The sequence below is a fragment of the Podarcis filfolensis genome (assembly GCF_964270895.1).
Source record: "Podarcis filfolensis genome assembly, chromosome: 13".
NCBI lineage: Eukaryota > Metazoa > Chordata > Lepidosauria > Squamata > Lacertidae > Podarcis > Podarcis filfolensis.
This window is the reverse complement of record NC_139615.1, coordinates 32,889,769-32,907,005: the sequence shown is the minus strand read 5'-3', so window position 1 is coordinate 32,907,005 and position 17,237 is coordinate 32,889,769. Positions and strand designations below refer to the sequence as shown.

At 42.1% G+C, this 17,237-nt stretch overlaps 1 long non-coding RNA gene across 1 annotated transcript; it reads right to left on the bottom strand.

Moving 5' to 3' along the window:
• Positions 1 to 1,430: 1,430 nt before the first annotated feature.
• LOC310748201 lies at positions 1,431 to 15,647 on the bottom strand. The gene is made up of 3 exons (XR_014541192.1): positions 15,589 to 15,647; positions 5,563 to 5,674; positions 1,431 to 1,550 (listed from the first exon to the last, which is right to left on the bottom strand). It is a non-coding gene; the product is annotated as an uncharacterized lncRNA (long non-coding RNA).
• Positions 15,648 to 17,237: the final 1,590 nt, after the last annotated feature.

Below are 17,237 nucleotides of genomic sequence, written 5' to 3'. Positions count from 1 at the left end.
TACTTAATTCGTTCTGAAGGTCCATTCTTAACCTGAAACTGTTCTTAACCTGAAGCACCACTTTAGCTAATGGGGCCTCCTCTGCCGCTGCACCGCCGGAGCATGATTTCTGTTCTCATCCTGAAGCAAAGTTCTTAACCTGAGGTAATATTTCTGGGTTAGGGGAGTCTGTAACCTGAAGCGTATGTAACCTGAAGTGTATGTAACCCGAGGTACCACTGTATTGAGACATATCCTTGGCTTCAGACCTTAGTAAGAGATGCCCACAGGACCAAGTGTTTGCTCCTCCATCCCCCAATCTCTCTCTCTCGCACACGCACACATACAGCTCCCCTCTTCCAAGCAAACAAAGAGGTACATCATGGGTGTGTGCCTTCAAGTGACTGAAACCTTCTCCCTTTGACCTTTTAAAATTCTTTACTTGTCTGGCTGGCTACTATACATACACCTGCTCTGTTGACATATCCTCTGTCAACCTCTTAAAGGGCCCTGCAAATAAACTGAAACCCCTCTGAGCTGTCTGGGACATTTGCTCCGCGTTATTTTTGTGCATCTTTTTCCCCCCGTGGAGAAAGTGCTTCTGAGACATTATTATTTCTCAGCCTCGGCTTGTAAAGACAAAGTTCGGAATGGAAGGTCACTCTTCATTCGCGACTACCTGAAAGGACGATCGGACTTTGCCAGTCTATGCGGAAGGGGGTTAAAAGTGGGGAGGAATCACAATTTCAAATACACAGTATTAAAAAAAAATAGTCACATTATTAAATTAGTCATTAATATTCCACTCTTCCTCCTAAGGGAGCCCAAGGCAGCAAACACATCAATAATGAAACAATGGGTTTTTAAAACCGCTAAAATGTTCTAAAAACAGTGATCCAATGCTCAGAGTAAACTCACTGAAATTCATGGACCTAACTTCAATTTATTCACTTCATCAGGTCTAGTGTTGGCCACAACTCAGTCACACAAATATTGGTGTTAATTTCTAGAACTGGAGGCAGTTTCTATACAGCAACTGGTTGACAACTGTGGAAGGAGAAATGTGTTTTGCACAAGAGAATTTCCTATCTTGATCAGAAAATAAAAAAGGCAACAGATGGGTTTCTGTTGATCACATATTCTAGCAAGGATCCTAGGGTTTAAGACAAGCACAGGCACCAAAAAAACTTCTAACTTGCTTAATGGATATAGCAAGACTTGGCACTGCTAAATTCTGGAGAACTTTGAATACAGACCTTTTGAGGCCCAATTTTTACAACTTTGGAACCTAATATTAATGAACAAACCAAGCACTTGCATGCGAGGAAAATCCGAGAGGCAAAAAATCAAACACTCTTCCTTCAGCTTGGTATAGTTTGCTTTTATATGCGACATCAAAGGAGCATGGCTACAGACCACCAACAGCGCATGGGAGTCTGTGGAATGGCACCTTTATCCAATAAGCAAAATAAATTTATTATCCAAGGCTACTAATTTTGTGCACTGTATTTCTGCATGGTAGGGTGGAGGGATTGCTCTCTGTCATAGTCCCTTCTTTTTTGTATTGTTACCTGAAAAATAAAAATAAACAAATATATGAATGAATTAAAAAATGCAAATAAATAAACAAAACAAAAAACAAAAAGACCGGACTGGGCAACCTTTTTGCCCCTGACGATGACATGAGGTGAGTGGGTGGGTGCAGTGCTATTTTTTCTAGAAAATGAGGTGCCAGGACTTGCCATGAACCTTGTTCTCTTATAATGGCAATGGCACCCACCTGAGAGGTGCAGGAACTGAGTTCCAGTGAGTTCCGGCTGGAAAAAAGCCCTGGTTGGGTGGAGGCTGCATGGCAGTGGGAATAGCTGGACCTGGCAAAGGGCAGGGAGGAGGAAACGGTTGTGTGAATGCGGATATGTGCACACATTCACATAAACTCACAAACATACACACATACTAGAAAAATTAACCAATAAACTGAAACTGACACGGGGACAAATAGAAGAAGATGCCTTCAACCCGGTATGGCTCCCCTTTATCACATACACAGCCCAACATGACGATGACAAAAATCCACCAACAGCATACCAATAAATATGGCTAATCTGATCCAAAACACTCACCCACTCCACTCACACATGAAAACAAAGATCACCACAGGCAATCACAAACAAACAACCACACCCTAGGCCAACTCCAACCTCTCTCACCACCAAAGAAACACAAGTGAATAGCACAGAACCTGCACAAGCGACGCTGACACAAAACCCCACATATATTAAGTAAAATAGAAACATCGCCACCCGACCCCACCGCAACTCCCCTCTCCCACCCCCTTTCCCCCTCTTCTTCCGAATGTCTCAACAAATGAAACTGATCTGTAAAAAATGTTACCTGGAGAAAAAGAGAGAGAGAGAGACATTGCAAATACTTTTGTAAACTAAGAACATCTTTAATAAAAATACATTTTAAAAAGTCGGGCTCAGGGCAGCTAACATCAGATATATAACATTAGTATAAAATCAAACAATAATTAAATTACCTCCTAAAAACAGGTCAAAATCAAATTACCGTATTTTTTGCTCTATAAGACTCACTTTTTCCCACCTAAAAAGTAAGGGGAAATGTGTGTGCGTCTTATGGAGTGAATGCAGGCTGCGCAGCTATCACAGAAGCCAGAACAGCAAGAGGGATCACTGCTTTCACTGCACAGCGATTCCTCTTGCTGTTCTGGCTTCTGAGATTCAGAATATTTTTTTTCTTGTTTTCCTCCTCCAAAAACTAGGTGCGTCTTGTGGTTTGGTGCGTCTTATAGAGCGAAAAATACAGTAATTAGATGGCTTTCCGCAGGGTTAAGGCTGGGAACAGTAAGTGCTCGTTTGAATCTTTGTCTGCCATACAGCTGCTAAAGAGAAGTGGTTCTGCCATGGGAGAAACTTCCAACCTAAAGAAGCAAGAGAGGTGTTTTAAGAATGTCAGAGCTTTGGTTGGCTCTATAGGATTCCAATCCTTTGCCCATAGCTCTGGCATTCTTCGTGATTTTTAAAGCACATCAGTAACACAGAGCTGCAAGCACCCAGACAAGTATATCACCCTCTTCTCCTCCATTGCTGGAACCTGGTGTTGACTCAAAGGAAATACGCTTTTCATATGCTCACCCGACTCTAGGAACGCTCTTTGAGTTTTCTGTTTTTCCACCCCTAGTACTGTCAGTAGGAATGGAATGATCTGTCAGTTTGGGTTTGCTCAATTTCTCATTTTCCAGTCTGAAATTCAGTTCTCCATGTTTCTGCAGCAATTTGCAAATTAAAAAAAAATTAAAATCCTCTTAAAAATTCTTCAGCATGTTAATGTGAATTTCTTCTAATAAACAGATTTTTGTATGGTGTTTTGGTGCACATTTTTGCAAGCAATTTCTTCTAATACAGTGCATTATTTTTTACTAATATATTCATTTTTAGGCACATTTCCCCCTAATATGTGCTGCTTTGTAAACAGTGCATTATTTTTTACTAATATATTCATTTTTAGGCACATTTCCCCCTAATATGTGCTGCTTTGTAAACACTGGAGAAATGTGTCGCAAAATTCAGACAAGTGTGAATTTTGACAGATGGCCGTGTTGTATCAGAAAGTGTGAATTTCTTAAATTGGGTTTTAAATGAAAGCTGAATCAAATTCCTCGCCCATCCCTAACTGCCACCAAACACAGTTTGCTATTTAGCATTCTGGGAAATGACTGATCAGCACCTGTTTCCTTCTTATTCCAGAGAGGTAGCCATTCTTGCCTGATGCCAAAAAAATACGAAACCCAAACACTTAAAAAGTAATTGGTTTACCTTTGCAGTAGCTTTTCTGGGTCTGCTCCATGTTGAAATGTTTGGGAATCCATGGAAATTTATGCCACAATCAATCAATTCACCTTAAAGGTGCCTCAAAATTCTGTTTTCTTCTCAACATGTAGCTATTTAGTGTGTTCCTTCAGAGAAGAGATAACTTGCCCATTGATTCCCATGAGGAGCTGCCTCTATGAACCAACCCAAAGAGCGTTGAGAATGAAGATCAATTTGCAAAGTCTAGGATAAATGAGGGTTTGTTTCGGTCTCCAAGTGGCTTATCAAATCTTGCATTTTAATATATTTCTGCAAAAAAAAGGAATTTGCTTCTTTATGTATTAAAAAATCTATTTATTTCAGACATTTCCTCGTTATATTTTGAAATACACAATCCTTCTTCTGCGGGGCACAATTTAGAATGACCAGGGAATATAAATTAGCAAACAAGCACCAATAAAAATAAATAAAAATAAGGAGGAATGGTTAGAAGTATTTCTTTTAAAAAAAAGATTTGCTTGAATACATGTATAAAATAATTCAGTAAATCCTATTCCAATTTGTTTTGATTGTTTTTAATGTTGAATTTTACATTATTGTAAAATTACAAAGCTTGAAATTGTGTGTGCGTATTCTCTCTCTCTCTCAGTTAGAATCTCTCTGATTCTATGAATTATTAGAGTATGTCCAGTTGACCGAGTCAATCACACACACAATTAATTAATTAATACCTGTTTTAAACTTCCTCTCATCCTTGTGGGGATCAAAGTGGTATACAATGGGCAGGACTAAGCAAATCATGCCAGGATAAAACACAATAATAAAACAAGAACAAGGCAGAATTTAAAGCGATGAAAGCACTAACCAATATTTAAAATGCTTGATTGTATGAAAAAGTTTTTAGCTTTTATGTTTTTAAATGAAAGTTGCTTGGAGACTTTCAGAAGCTACTAAGAAATCTGATCAACAACAACAGCAACAACATCCCCAAAAAGATTGTAGTGTCAGTGCCACTTTATCGTTGTGGGGAGGATATTCTGCAACGGGGGGCCACCACGGAAAAGGCTCCCTCTTTCTTTTCTCCCACCTTCCATGGCAAAAGTACTCAGAGGAGAGCCTCGAGTGAGAATCTTGGAACTTGGCTTCAAGCTCTTACAAAACTATAATCAAATTTGAATAAGCTGTAGCCTGTAATTATTGTGAGGTTTTATATCTTGTTAATATTTCCCCCAAAAAACTTATCACACCACCTTTGGATAGTAGGAAGATTTTTATCCCCCCCCACACCTCGTATTTTGCCGTTCCATTTAGGAACTCTGTCGCTTTTATTATTATCGCTTCTCTGATCACCAAACCCAACAAGACTCTGATAGGATCAAAGGGGGACTGAAAGCTCTGTAAGTTGCTTCGAGTATTTTTAAACCGGTATCTTTGCACCTTAACACACGCTCCCTCCAACCGATATACGAGCCTGTTTTGCTACGCGTCTTCCAAATATTAGTGCCCCCCCACATTGCTTCTTCATAAATGGCATTTTATGGGGTGATGCATAGATACCACCTTGAAAGCAATTTAAAGGCAAACTCTTCAATATTCCAGGATGTGGATTTGAGAGATTTAGAAGGTTTGAGAGGTTTAGAGGGATACAGTTTTCACAGTAGTCCTTATCCCCACCCGCTTCTTGCATCCAGTCCAAACTTGCAGTAAAGTTTGCTGGCGACTCTAGCACTAAAAGCAAGTCACAACTCACCGGGCAAAATCTTGCGGGTTTGGTGCGTTAATCCCATTGCAAGGGTCCACTTCCTTACCCTGCGCTGCGCTTTTCCTGCGCCTCCGACATCGCAGGCGCCTCCGCGGGTGCGCTGAGGGAAAAAAGAGGAAGACCTCCATCCCTTCCCGATTTAAGTCTAATGAAGGGACTCGAGCTTGGGAACCCCCGCGTTAAATTAGATATTTGAAATGCATAAATAATTATGCTCTTTGTCTACTTAACGATCATTATTTTAAAAAAACTGAAAACACCATATTTAAAAAAAAGGATCTTGCTTATGGTGTGTGACGTTCTCTAACGCTCTGTTTGGTTGTAAGCCGTCCTGCGCCCATTTTTTCTGGTGAAAGGCGGTATAGAAATATAATAGCTATAAACAAATTTTGGATGGGATGCGCCCCAAATTCCCTCTCCCTTGGCTTTTGTTTTGTTTTGTTTTACGAATATGCTGCGGTGTTGTTTACTTCAGAGGAACCTGAGTCTAAAAGAGGAATTAAGCCGCCTTGAGTCCCGGTTCTGAGGGGAAAGGCGGAATAGAAAAAAAATTAAGTACAATAACTATTTTTTAAAATGCCAGTCGAATGCTCTGTACATTCCAAGCTGGGTTCCCTCCTACCCACCCGTAGTTGCAATGACAGTTATAGAAATCTTTGGCTATACAGATGTCTGCTTGGGTGTTGTTGCTGATGTTGTTTTTAGCGTGCGCGTCTGTCTGTCTGCTTCTATGCAGAAACTACACCTGTCGCACTAAGAGAGCAATAACCATTCCTGCAGCTCAATACGCCCGCGCGCTCATTTGTAAACCCCGCGGTCTTCAGCGGAGCTTATGCCAAGGTAAATGCGAATAGCATCGCAACTTACAACCCCCTTTTGTGTAGCTATTTATTTTTATTCTTTTTGTGTCTATCCAAGCCACTGTGGTCAGCAGGTAAACGATCCAACCTTCCCCACGCCTTGGCGCCATCTATAAGCCAAAATCTAAAATTTAAAAAGGGCAGATCTATCCTTTTCCTAGCAAAACACACAACCTCCAGCCCTGCTGATGCCCTTGAAAATATGCCTCAAGTTGTGAGTTTCCTGCCTACTAATTTCAGTTTTGAAGAAGGTAAATAAGTGTCCATTCTACCGTCCATCCTTGTATGGGGGAGGGACGACTATCTATTCTAGAAAACCATCCCATTCCTTGTATGGGAATATATAGACTGCAAATGAGTCGGGTGCCCAAGCCTAGCACTTTACCCATTTGCGCTATAGTAGACCTCAACACTTGATGAGAATTGTTCTCGTTCAGGTTAACGAGAGCCGCCCCACCTTGGCCGATGCAAATCAAGTCATGGAAAACTAATACGCGCCGAAGGCCAGCCTGCAGCACAATCAATAACAGTAGAAGTGGACATTCGTTTTAGGAGAAGTGGACAATGATCTCTGGTCGCTGTTTAGACAAAGTTAAGCAATTGTAAGAGGAATTAGTTCAAGGGGAAGTGATAGGCAGCCAGATCCAACACCAAATTCGATGGAGGCGCATATATATATATATATGCGCAAGTTTAACAGGAAAGCACATACAAAATAACAAGGAAAGAAAAATAGAATTCAATAACTGTAGGAATGATAATGATGACACGCATCAAGTCACAGTAAGGATGCAGGAGCTATCAATAAATCCAATTTAAGTCAAGCATCTAAGTCGGTATAAGCCCAACAGATTTCCAAATAGGCATCTGCAAGAAATTGGCCTTTACAAGAAAGGATTGTAGACTTAAATAATCGCTTATTAAACCTTCCCAATGACACCAGTAGGATTTCAGATCGTGCTCCTTGTGGGTCCGGGAGGAGGAATCGTGTGACAAACAATGAGAGCAGCGTGGCACTAGTGCGTCTAGTCTTCAAGAAAATCAAGGAGTCGTGGGATTTTGAGGCTTGGGAGGAAATGTCGGAATACATCAAACCTAAGAAGGGGAACTGATCTCACCCTCTATTCCGCACTGTACCCTAATATGTATATGTGCGTGCGGTGCCAGAGAGGGTGAGAAAGAGAGAGCGCTTTTCAAAGTGCATTAAAGAAATGTCCTGGCTCAGTAATTTATTTTTTTACATTATTCAGTTCCAGGCGATGGCTTATAATTGAACTGTGGCACTGACTCGGCCTTAGTCTCCCGCATTCCACCCCACCTCAAATAACCCTGCTGATATTCTTTGAAATCGCGTAGACTTTTTTATTACATTAAGAGGTGTATAAATTGACTAAATGAAATAAATTAAAATAGGGAATAATAATAATAATAATAATAATAATAATAATAATAATAATGTGATATATATATATATATATATATATATATATATGAATATTACTATCGTTATGAAATAAGGCATCATTCTCATCTGATAATTTATCCACTCTAGCTGTAACTCGAAAAAACTAACCAAACACCTCTTCTGCTCGCTCCTTTCCTTCTCAAAGATAGATTGTAGGAAGCGTTCATTAGATCTGGCGCTTTGCAGTTGCTTCTACCTGGCGCTTTAATTTCTAAGGCTCCGGAGGGCAAAGGAAAAGCGCAGCAGAAGAATCCACGCGCCACCAAATTGCCTTCCGAAAATATGTGGGAGAGAAGTTGCTAGACAAACAGCGTATTGAGGCAGGTGAGAAGGAAAGAAAGACTGCCAGGGTCGTATTCCCACTTTCCTGGGAGTAAACATCATAGAACTAGAACTCAGTGGAACTTAACCTTTAAGGAGGCATGCTTAAGATTGTTTTTGAAAAGGAGGAATGTTTGGTTTTATTACACCTGCCGTTTCGACCCTCCCAGTTATTTTATTTTGGGCACAATCTAACAGGACTTGAGAGGGAGAACTTGTTTTCTACGTTGCTGTTTTCAAGAGAAATTGTATCTTTGCTTGCTTGCTAGTTTGTTTTTATCTGCTTCTCCAAGAAAAAGCAGTCCGGTGCCTGCTATAAATCCACCACTAATGCTCTAACATGTTGCAGAACACCAAACTTGCCATCCTATACCCATTTGCCTGGAGTAAACTTTCTTGGGCTCAGTGACACTTTTGCGTAAGGAGTGCACTGTAAAATTGCTGTTTTTTAAGATAAACCCCCAAAGTTTCGGTAACGCTGTAGAATAATCTTAAGTATGTTTACTCAGAAGTGAAACGCACCGAACACGAGACTTCGTGCTACAGTAAGCGCTTGAGGATGAAGATGGATGGCTGAAAATGCAGCCTTACAGCCTGACTTAGCCAAGAACAGTTTGTTTTATTTTCAATTTTAGCTTGCTAAAGATGCAATCCAAGACTGAGTTGCTTAGAAGTCAATTTAATTGATATCAATTGTGTGTGTGTGTTTTGAGACTTGTTTGCTTCTTTGTTTAATATACTAACGGTACCACCCTCAGCTGAGTTGCTTAGGTGTGCCTTTCATCAAAATCAGTGAAATGTGCTTATGGGTGTTGCAGAATAGGCACCCCATTTCCCCCCCTTTAGCTCTTCTGTTTAAGAACTGTGCCTTCAAAATACCCTTATGGCTTCCTCCTCTTGGCCCAATATTTGAGGTTTCTTTTTGGCTCCAAATTCAGCAAAATAAATGTGACAAATCTGACACCTTTGAGCTCGGTTTTTAAAAGGCAGCCATGGAATCCCGTGGCTGTCTTTGTGAATAAATTATCTGTTATTGCACATACCGAAGGCAACTTGAAAGAGAATATCTCCAAATGCATTCCACAAAACCTCTCTTTAAATAGCAAATCCAATTTTTGTGTGTGTATTCCTTCCAAAATTTATATCAGCCTGGTGGTGGTGTTTTTAGAAGACAGTGATATTTCCAAAGCTAAGAATTATGAAGGTGGTATTCAAAAGGCAACAAGTGTTTAGAATTAAAGTTCACTTTCAAAACTTTCCAAGCTGGCAGTACTTTCCAAGTTCTGTACATCAGACAGATGTACCCTGGGTCGAACCAGGGTCTGACTCATACTGTTTGGTTTCCATGGTGGAAAATTCAAACAGCATTCCCAGCTCCTCACCAGTAAACATGATGGATAACCCATAAACCCAGTGGATCTTTTCCTTAACACTGAAACAGTGCTCTTGTGCAATTCCCAGTTGTTTCACTGATGGTTACATAGGGAAAAAATTCCGGTGGATTGTGTCCATTCAGGTAAATCCTACTCAGTTGGCCCAATGGTGCTCAGGATCTGACACTTGAGGCAGATGCCCCAGTTGATGGTGAGGTCGCCTCTGAGGGAGTGGGGGCCAAGTTAGGTTCAGGTGTTGTGAACCAGGTTCAGTTCCATACTTGAGCATGAAGCCTACTTTAGACTGGTCACTATCTCTCAGCCTAATGTACCTCACAGGGTCACAGAATCATAGAGTTGGCCCCCATGGACCATCTAATCCAACCGTCTGCAATGCAGGAATCTTTTTGTCTAATGTGGAATTTGAACCCATGACCCTGGCATTAAGAGGCTTATGCTTCACCGATAAAATTTAGGAAGGGATGAGTATATGGGCCACCTTGAGCTCTCAGCAGGAAACATGGGATATAAATGTAATAAAATGATAAGGGAGTTATGAGGGAGAGATTATTTTGCTTACCCACTTAAGTGTGTGCAGAAATCATTAATAATAATATTAATGATAAGAAACGTGAATATTTATATAGCACTAACAAGTGTCCAACGTGTTTCATCTCAGTTCTATCCTTACCAAGACCATGTATGCTAAGTTAGTATTGTGATCACTATAAATTGATGCTTTTGAATTATGGTGTTGGAGGAGACTCTTGAGAGTCCCATGGACTGCAAGAAGATCAAACCTCTCCATTCTTAAGGAAATCAGTCCTGAGTGCTCACTGGAAGGACAGATCGTGAAGCTGAGGCTCCAATACTTTGGCCACCTCATGAGAAGAGAAGACTCCCTGGAAAAGACCCTGATGTTGGGAAAGATGGAGGGCTCAAGGAGAAGGGGACTACAGAGGACGAGATGGTTGGACAGTGTTCTCGAAGCTACGAACATGAGTTTGACCAAACTGCAGGAGGCAGTGGAAGACAGGAGTGCCTGGCGTGCTCTGGCCCATGGGGTCACGAAGAGTCGGACACGACTAAATGACTAAACAACAACAACAACATATTAGATCTGTGTCAGGGCTGACAGAAGAGTGGCTTATCTAAGGCCACCTAGATGTGGATAATCTGAGTTTGTGAATCAGACACTGCCTGGCTAATAGGACCTCCAATTTGAAGTCATAGAGTCTTTTTCACAGTTCATTTACATTTGGTATGAGACACTATTGTCCTAGACATTAGGGGGAAAGAGGGGGGAGAGGGGGAAGGAGAGGGTTGTGGGTAGGTCCTACTCTTAAGCTAGAATCCTATAGGCAATACCTGGTACTAAGCCTCACTGAACTCATGCAACATAATTCAGAGCAGGTGTATGGGAATTGTGCTGTAAGCTACTCAGGAGGATTTCCCCCCTCCCCCCCCAAAAAATATTCAGGTTATGTTCACAGGCAGAGCCATAGCTGGGGGCAAGGGGGCTAGCTGGGTTTTTTGCCCCAAGTGAAGCCTCCAAGGGGTACCATTGAGGTTCCCAACCTGTGTGTGTGTAAGCAAATGCGGGGGGTGGGGGAGTCTTTGACCCGGGTGAAACTGGGTCTTTTACTTGGGTGAAATAAAGCCTAGTTTCGCCCTTGTCATAGGAAATACTAACACCAGATTTTCAGTTCAGGGAGGGGTTTGTGGTACCATCATTCTAAGACTGTTCCACTTCAGTGCGCAGGAGGGGAAAAGCACACAAGTGAATGTTCTCTCACAACCAAAGCTCCCACCCCATAGAAAGGTAGCACATCAGTGCGGTGGCTCCCTGTTTGTGGAATGCTCTCCCCAGAAGCATTTGCCTGGCGCCTTCATTACATATATTTAGGTGCCAGGCAAAAACATTTCTCTTCAACCAGGCCTTTGGCTGATTAACAACCTATGGCTTTATAAATGTGTTTGCGGGAGGGGAGTTCAGTAACTGACTGTGTTTGTTTTTGTTATGTATTTCATATTCTTATTTTACATATTTCTGTTGTGAACCACCCTGGGATCTTTGGATGAAGAGTGGTATACAGTGGTACCTCAGGTTAAGAACTTAATTAGTTCTGGAGGTCTGTTCTTAACCTGAAACTGTTCTTAACCTGAAGCACCACTTTAGCTAATGGGGCCTCCTGCTGCTGCCGCACCGCCGGAGCATGATTTCTGTTCTCATCCTCAAGCAAAGTTCTTAACCCGAAGTACTATTTGTGGGTTAGCGGAGTCTGTAACCTGAAGCGTATGTAACCTGAAGTGTATGTAACCCGAGGTACCACTGTACAAATTTAATACATCATCATCATCCATGGAAGGAGTTCACTCAAAGCTAAGTAAAGGTAGTTTTTTTTTATCTATGACAGAGGTAAGGAAACCTGTGGTCCTCCAGATGTTGCTGGACTCCAACTCCCATCAGTCCCACTTAACACAGCCAATGGTGAGGGCTGGTGGTCCCTAGTCCAGCCACATCAGGAAGGCCACAGGTTCTGCAGCCCTGATCTATGGGCCTGTTTGAACATCAACGCACATCAAAAGCACCTTATTTGAGCCCTTCCCCCTCCTTGTGTCCAGTATAAATGCAAATAGGGAGGAGAATATGAATCCACATTGCAAACTGACTCAACCAATCATTCCTTGGGTAACTTAGCAATAGAAAGCACAGAAAGGCTTTTAAGAAAACCATGCACCAAAGCATTGTGTGCAAATATTTATTTTTCCCAAATGCGTGTGATTGCTCCTCCATTGGTGGGCCTCAGCTCAGCAACACAGGCAATTAGAGAGAGCAGGATGTGTGCCTGGGTGATGCAGGTAAGATGCCACCCTGGCTAGGAGACAGGGACTAGAGATGGAAGAAGAAGAAGAAGAGGAGGAGGAGGAGGAGGAGGAGGAGGAGGAGGAGGAGGAGGAGTTTGGATTTGATATCCCGCTTTATCACTACCCTAAGAAGTCTCAAAGCAGCTAACAATCTCCTTTCCCTTCCTCCCCCACAACAAACACTCTGTGAGGTGAGTGAGGCTGAGAGACTTCAGAGAAGTGTGACTAGCCCAAGGTCACCCAACAGCTGCATGTGGAAGAGCGGGGAATTGAACCTGGTTCACCAGATTACGAGTCCACTGCTCTTAACCACTACACCACATCCAGCAGCTGCATTCAGGTGGATGGGGCACTGCCCCACCAACCTTAGTCTACCAGTCTGTCTGACCCAGGGGGCTGGCCCTGGTTGCCAACTTCCCCCTTTTCAGTCTCAGTTTTGACCTTGTAGAATGCAGCAGGAAGGCGGATGGGACAAAAGTAGAATTAGATGGCTCTGCCTGTCATTGTCTCTGGTTCCACCTATCATCGTTTGCCTACCAGCCCCAATAAGCACCAGGTGCCACTGGGACTCATATCACTTTGAGAGAGAAGACGCAGAGGAATCAGCAATGTAAGTGCCAATGATTTAAAACAGAGGTCAGCAACCTTTTTCAGCCGTGGGCTGGTCCACTGTCCCTCAGACCATGTGGTGGGCCGGACTATATTTTGGAGGGGGGGAAAGAACAGATTCCTATGCCCCACAAATAACCCAGAGATGCATTTTAAATAAAAGCACACGTTCTACTCATGTAAAAACATCAGGCAGGCCCCACAAATAACCCAGAGATGCATTTTAAATAAAAGCACACAGCCTACTCATGTAAAAACACCAGGCAGGCCCCACAAATAACCCAGAGATGCATTTTAAATAAAAGCACGCATTCTACTCATGTAAAAACACACTGATTCCCGGGCTGTCCGCAGGCCAGATTGAGAAGGCATCACCCGGGCCTTAGGTTGCCTACCCCTGATTTAAAAGGTTGCAACGTATCATGGCTGCCCAATATGCCCAAAGAACCTTTCTAGGGTACTAAGTTGCCCAAGAAACTCTATGAATGATATACAGGTGGTATTTGACACCAAATAAACTGGCTAAGATGTGTAAGACTGTGTCAAGTAAATGTTGGTAATGCAAGCATACTGAAGGCTCATTTCTGTCAGATGTGGTGGACGTGTGAAAAAGCCAAGGGGTTTTGGGAAATGATATATAATGAAATGAAAATGTTATAATTGGTAATCCCCCCCCCCCCGAGGCTTTTCATCTAGGGATATTGGGGACAAATGTCCCAAAGAATATGATTGAACTATTTATGTATGCAACAACATCTGCCAGAATCCTATAAGTGCAAAATTGGAAGGAAGAAAAAGTCCCAACTGGAGAGGAATGGACTGCAAAACTAATGAACTATGAGGAACTGGGAAGGTTGTTGTTTTTTAATAGATATATTTTTATTAAAGATTTATTAGTTTACAAAAATACATGCCTTGTCTCTTTTTCCAAGTTGTGTTTTCTACAGATCAGTTTCATTTGTTGTGAGACATTAGTGTTGAATACATTGTTAGGTTAGGAAGAAAAGAGGGGGAAAGAGGGGGAGGGGGAATGGTGATTGGAGTGGGGTTGGGTGGCATTGCTTCTATTCTTCTACTTAGTCTATGTGTGGGGTTTTGTGTTAGCGTCATCTGTGTGGGTTCTCTTACTATTCACTTGTACAGTGGCGTAGCGTGGGGGGTGCAGGGGGGGCCAGCCGCACCGGGCGCAACATCTGGGGGTTAGGGCAAATCCACGGGTTAGGGGGCGCAAATCCACGGGTTAGGGGGTGCAAATCCACGGGTTAGGGGGCGCAAATTACTTGCCTTGCCCCGGGTGCTGACAACCCACGCTACGCCACTGCACTTGTATTTCCTTGGTGGTGAGAGACATTGGGGTGCCCTAGAGTGTGGTTGATTGTCTTTGGTTGGCTGTAGTGAGATTTGCTTTTGTGTGTGAGTGGTGTGTGTGTGTGTGTGTTTGGATCAGGTTAGCCAGATTGATTGGAACTGGGGAAGTTGACAGCAAGAGTGAGAGACCAAAGTGCTGAACTTTTTATTGAAGAATGGAAACGTCTTCTTTTTTAATATTTGAGAAAGAACTGTAGTCAAATGAATTTGCAGACAGGATTTCAATTATGAGCAGTGGATTGAGAGTGACAATAAATGTAGCAGAGGACATGTGTATTGGATATAGTTTGACATATAATTCAGCAGATTATGGGTGGGAATAAAATCACCACAGAGGTAAGGGTAGGAAGTCACCTTGTTCATTTTGCAAGAGAAACATATATTGAATTTGAAGTTAATGTGTTTTTAAGTTTTCAAAATTTAATAAAAAAATATTTAAATATTATTTTTTAAAAATAGTTAGTGACTTGTTGAATAAGGCCCTCGTTGAATAAGGCCCACAGGATCTGCTTATCTTTGACGCCATTTTCCTTCACCCATTGCAATTTACGAGGAAGAGGAAATTCAGCTTTTTCGTTAATGTTAGTAAGAAATGTTAGTAAGAAAGAAACCTATTTTATAGGGGATGACTGGTTTTGCCCCTGCATCTACCCTGACAGGGGCTGGCTGACAATCTCCAGTTTCTACTATCATTAACTAACTCAAAAAAAAGAAGAATCACATTCTAATTTTATTAGAAATTCCAGTACTTTACATCAGACACAAGGCTAGGATGAACATGCTTGGGATAAATATATTCTTACTGACCTTCCCATTTGTGACGACAAAAGCTACAATCTACAGAAGACTTTTAAAGTTGAAATTAAACCTTTTGGTGGCTGGAATGTGTGAATCCATGAATGCACCCCTCCCGGCGCTATTTATTCCACAGCAAAATGAAACCCACAGAGTGGAAAAACATCTTGAAGAAAAACCACCACATTTATACGGTACTTTAATTACTAGCTCTGAAAGCCATCAAACCCTCTAGACTGCATTCAGGACTCTGTAAAAAGTCTGGCTAGAGATTTCTTGTCAGTTCCCTCCAAAGATGTGTGTAAACTATTATTATTATTATTATTATTATTATTATTATTATTATTATTTTCACCTTTTCTAGGAGGAGAGTCCTATGCCCCACCTGAAGAAGATATTGCTTGGTGTGTGAAGTCTGAGGGCAAAACACAGCACAAGAAATAAATATTCAAATTCGGAAGACTTGGCTCAGCTGAAGAGGTTGCCCATTTCAAATCAGTTGGCAGTTTGTCAGTCACGTACAAACAGCTGCTGCCAGTGGCGTAGCGTGGGTTGTCAGAACCCGGGGCAAGGCAAGTAATTTGCACCCCTAACCCGTGGTTTTGCGCCCCCTAACCCTAACCCCCAGATGTTGCGCCCAGTGCGGCCGGCCCCCCCTGCACCCCCCACACTACGCCACTGGCTGCTGCTGTTGCTTTTTCTCCTTTGGGAACCTAGATCTTATTAAGGTGGGAACATAATTCATATTTTAATGCTGTATGATTTCAGCGCTGATTAATCTTACCCTCATCCTACTGCAGATAATGTCTGAGCTGGATAGGCAGATAATTAGGAATGGATGAAGAAGGCCTTTATGGACATGGACTTTTCCCCTGGCGGCCTGTAGAGCCATCAGGAATCTGCTTAGATGATGTCACTTCACCAAACGCTTCCGCTGTCAGTAAATCATGGTTTCCCAGCACCAGGACTGCTAACTGCAGTTGCTGGGAAGCAGCAATTCTCCCCCAAGCAAATGTCATGGTAATACGTGCTTTTCCTGTATGGATTGAGCTTGTGTCAGTCTAATGGGCCCAGGGCGTCTTCTGCTAACCTGCATCATGTCAACTGCTTTATTTCTTTCCATTTTCTTTTACCAATAACGATTGAATTGCACTTAATAATACTGAATTGCAGCAATCAATAATCTATGTAGACAAACTGAGAACAGAGGACAATAGAACAGTAACAGCTACATTGTCTATCGCTAGTCCTTGTTATCCTCATTTTATACCAATATTCAGATACTTCCCTGGCATACACCTATTGATGAAACAAATTCTTCTCTTTCCACAATCTCGTGTTCAGCATGCTGTGCTATTGGTTTGGTCAGTTATGTAGCTTCAAATAGTGCTGTACCTTGTTGTAGCATATTACAAAAAAACTATTTAAAAAAATGAATTGATTATCTTGTGGTTGTCCTCTTGTTGTTTAGTCGTTTAGTCGTGTCCAACTCTTTGTGACCCCATGGACCAGAGCACGCCAGGCACTCCTGTCTTCCACTGCCTCCTGCAGTCCAGTCAAACTCATGCTGGTATCTTCGAGAACACTGTCTAACCATCTCGTCCTCTGTCGTCCCCTTCTCCTTGTGCCCTCAATCTTTCCCAACATCAGGGTCTTTTCCAGGGAGTCTTCTCTTCTCATGAGGTGGCCAAAGTATTGGAGCCTCAGCTTCGCGATCTGTCCTTCTAGTGAGCACTCAGGGCTGATTTCCTTAAGAATGGATATGTTTGATCTTCTTGCAGCCCATGGGACTCTCAAGTGTCTCCTCCAGCACCATAATTCAAAAGCACCAATTCTTCGGCGATCAGCCTTCTTTATGGTCCAGCTCTCACTTCCATACATCACTACTGGGAAAACCATAGCTTTTACTATATGGACCTTTCACCATATTTGTATGTTTAGTTTAGTAAGTTTAGGCTTCCTGCCTTCCTTCATGGTGGTTGTGTATCCATTTTTTCTTTTGCT